This window comes from Octopus bimaculoides, chromosome 6 (genome assembly GCF_001194135.2).
Source record: "Octopus bimaculoides isolate UCB-OBI-ISO-001 chromosome 6, ASM119413v2, whole genome shotgun sequence".
NCBI lineage: Eukaryota > Metazoa > Mollusca > Cephalopoda > Octopoda > Octopodidae > Octopus > Octopus bimaculoides.
This window is the reverse complement of record NC_068986.1, coordinates 2,395,555-2,399,936: the sequence shown is the minus strand read 5'-3', so window position 1 is coordinate 2,399,936 and position 4,382 is coordinate 2,395,555.

Below are 4,382 nucleotides of genomic sequence, written 5' to 3'. Positions count from 1 at the left end.
ATATATATATATATATATATATATATATATATATGTGTGTATATATTTTGAAGCATGTAAGAAAGCTTTTGTGTGTACATTCTCATGCATTTGTATACGCATGCTTGCATGTTCACATACACTTGCGTGTATTTATTAGCTATTCCAGCTAAAAGTGTGTGAGTGAGTGAGTGAAAGGGGAAATGAGGTTTGATTTAATACACTGTGATAAATGCTAAAGCACAACTGAACACAAACCTCCTTCATCTCTATGCTCCTGATTTCTCTGCTAGAGTGCTTCGAATGAGAGCAATCTTTTGGTTCTCCATCTTAGCTTGGTTTCTTATGCTTTTCAGATTTCAGTTTTAACTAATGGCCTCTTTTTATCTCTTATAAGTCTACTCTTTTCCCTCTCGACTAGCTTAGCTTCTCTCTTAACCTTTTACTTGTCTTTCCCCTCATTCTTTCCCATACTCTATTTCCTCTCTCTTCTTGTCTGCCTCTCTCTCTCTCTCCCCCTCGACTTTTTATTTTTTGCCCCTCCCCTCTGTATTCTACATTGCAGAAGAAGAAACACTTCTGCAGATAATTTTGGTTGACTTCAGATGTTTGGTAGTTCAGTGGTTTCGGTCAAAAGTTACTTCTGTATGTCATGCTAATTCATCTGACCTTAACTGTTCCAGTAATTCACAACAATAGATCATCAATTGGTCAAATAGAGACCACTGATATCAACTTGTCAAATAACAAAAATATCACTTGGTCAGATAGAGATTATCAGCTGGTTGGACAATATATCAGTTAATTGCTTAGACCATCAAGTGGTTAAATGTGATATCATTAACACTTGATATTCTAATATTAAATGTTTGACCATCGAGTGGGCAAATGAGAGAGAATTACTTGGTCAAATACACATTATCAAATGATTGATCATCGCTTGTCAAATATCTGTTGGTCAAATGGTCACTCATCAAGTGGTCAAACAATTGATAATCAAATGGGTTAAGTGTTATACCAACTGGTCAGTTGTTTGACCATCAATAGGTCAAATAGTAAATCAAAAGTTGGTCAAGTATTTCTGTCTCTTATTTGGCCAGCTGGTAACCTTTCAATTCTCAGCGATTTGAACTGCTGCGACTGCTAGCTTATTCCTTTGCTGCTGCAGTTAAGACGAGACAGTTGATACCTCTCACTCACAATATAATCTTTGTATTCCAACAGAAAAACAAACTCGACCTTCATCTGCAATTAGTGAAGACCTAGAAGAGGGAATTAATATTTCTGCTTGAGGAATATGGTCACAGACGATTCCAAAGGTCCACTTTGGTGACAGACAGTGCTAACAGTCACAAATGTTTAGCTACAAATTATTCAATCCCTGCTATCACAAAGCAGTTGATGAAATGCATTGGGCTTTATAATTTTTTGTTTCTTTTACCGCCATTTGCGATTTTTTTTTTTCCTCATTTTATTTTCAAAACGACTTTTTTTCATCCTTTATTTATCTCAAACTGCAACATTTTTTTTTGTTATTAAAAATTCAAAGAAACTTCTCTAAAATATTTATTAAAGCTTTTTTTTTTCTCTCTGTGCTGATAACTAAAGCTTTTTTTTCTTTCTTATTTGTTTTATTTTTCTGCTAACAAAATGTTTCTTTTTCTTTTGAAATGGTCAGTAATGTTTCCTTTTTCTCTGCCTGTAATACTCAGTCATGCTTTACTTTTCTCAATGTTTTTTGTTTTTATTTAAGAAAATTACTTCTGTGTGTTAATTACATTTATTAGTAACTCTCTCTCTCTGTTCTCATGCTGTAACAACATCAACAACAACTGCTATGAATCTGTGCAGCACTCCTTATATTTTACTGCAGTCAGGCTTCACCTGCGCACCCCTGCTCAAAGTTGGTTGCTTTGTGGCAACCACATATTACATAATGCGCCCACATTTTTGTTCCCATACATCATTCCATTGTATAATCAGGTGACATTTTTGAAAGAGGATTTCATATAGGAAAATGACCATTCTGCTTTTATTCAAAGTGAAAACTGGTGTATTTGAAGTATGTGTGTATGTGAATGCATGAATGCATGTGTGTGTGTGTGTGTGTGTGTGTGTGTGTGCATGTGTGTGTGTGTATATGTGTGTGCGTGTGTGTATCTTTCTTTCCCTCTGACTAACTATTGATGTGTGTGCAGTTGTGTGTTGCTCCTCTTGTATTTCAATCTCTGTAAATATGTATAAGTGGATTATTTTCTAAGTTACTTCATATCTACTTTGTTTTCTGTGCCTGTTTTGGTGAAACACAGATTTGAGGTTTTTAAAAGGGTTCATCTTGTTTCACTTTTTAATGGTATTGCTAATAAAGATGACTAGAAAGTAATTCTTGTCATTCTCATCAACCAGTCAGTGTTGTTTTTGTCTTACTTCATTAAATTTATTTGATAAAAAGTAATTTATATGTCAGAGTTTGAACTCAGCATTGAAGTTTTAAATTACATCATGTATAACACATCTCTCTTCTTTACAGCAATGAGCTATGGCACCCTACATCTCTTTCTCTCTCTACATAGACTTATAAATGTATGTACATATACAAGGGGGTACTGAAAAGTTCCTGGTTTTAGGTAAAAAAAAATACAGGAGGATCAGTTAATTATGATTTTCAACGTATTCCCCTCTCAGATTCACACACTTATTGCAGCAGTCCTTCAGTTTTTCTAAACCCTATAAAAGAACTTAGAAGGCTGGTCCTCCAACTAGGCCTTTAATGATACCTTAAAGCCAGGAACCTTTCAACACCTCCTTGTACATACTAATCTACCTTAGTGTAACCGATATGGAGGAAGTAGTTGATGTTATGCTGGTACGTTTATAGACACTTAAACGAAATGCGAGGTGGTATCAAAAAGTTCAATGACTAGTTACGTTTAATAAAAAATCCCAGGTTTTAGCATTGTCTCCTTTGAAATAGTCACCTTGCACAGCAATACACCAGTATCCCCATGCCTGCCACTTTTCAAATTCGGTCTGGAAGACGTTTTTCATAAGGGAGTTGAGGAACGGCGATTTGCTCTGGATCTCAACAATGGTGTTAAAACAATGACCTTTGAGCTGCATTTTCATCTTGGGGAAGAGATGGAAGTTTGCAGGTGCTAAACCGGGTGAATAGGGCAGGTGCGGAAGCAATAGGATGTTGGTTTTGGTGAGAAACTTGTTAGTGTGTGGAGCTTGGTGACGGTGTATAATGTCGTGAAGAATTCAAGATGCTGTTGGAGTTGAACATAACAAACTGTAGGCATGTTATATTGCACTCTTGACTAAATGTATCTACTTGAGGAACGGACATCGATTTATTGAACAAGGAAAGTTGACTACAATAAAGTATCTCATCTGCTCTGTTGAACATTTTTGAGAACTAGACATTACGTACTGGCTTTTTTTATCATTAGGGTTGAAATTTCATCAGAGTGAAAATACCGTACTGCTTCCGGAGGGATAGAGTGGCCCCTATGCAGCGCTACAATTTACTATATAAAAATATAGTAAATTTTGGCGTGGCTTTTGGGCTACGCTATGATATCTTTGTACAGTATGTGAAAAATATTCCTTTTTTAAGATGTTAGTAACCGGGGGAACTGTTTTACAAAAATATCAGAATGAGAATTCAGTAGAATATTCTTACAAGCCTGACACAATATTAAATAATTTATTTCTGACAATAAAAATGCCGAAACTAATTGTTTCTCCATTAGACACAAAGAAATTATGTATGTCTTCGTTTAGGAGAGGTCAACAAAACACTGAAAATGAACTGAAATTTGTGTCCCAACAAGGGAAGTAACTGTTCCCTAAGGGAGACAAGTATAGTGATTGGTGCAACTATTTCCCCCTGACACTAATTATAAACAGATGTCACGATTGGTACACTTTCCCGTGACAATCGAATAATATTGGTTTCAGATTTTGGTACAAGGCCAACAGTTTCGGAGGGGGGGGGGGAAGAGGATATGTCGATTACATCGACTTCAATATTCAACTGGTACTTGTTTCATGGATCCTGGAAGGATGGAAGGCAAATCGACCTCGCGGGAATATGAACTCAGAACATAAAGACAGAGAAAATGCCGGTAAGCATTTCGTCCGGCACGTTAACGACTCTGCCAGCTCGCCACCTTACGAGAACCCTTAAACTGATTGCTCAGCATATTAGAAATAGCAACCGAGTCTCTCTGTATGAATATATATGTATATATATGTGTATATATGTATATGTGTGTATATGTATATATGTATATGTATATATATATATGTGTATATGTATATATATCTATGTATATATATGTATATATATATGTTTATCTATTATATCTATTATGTATATATATATATATATATATATA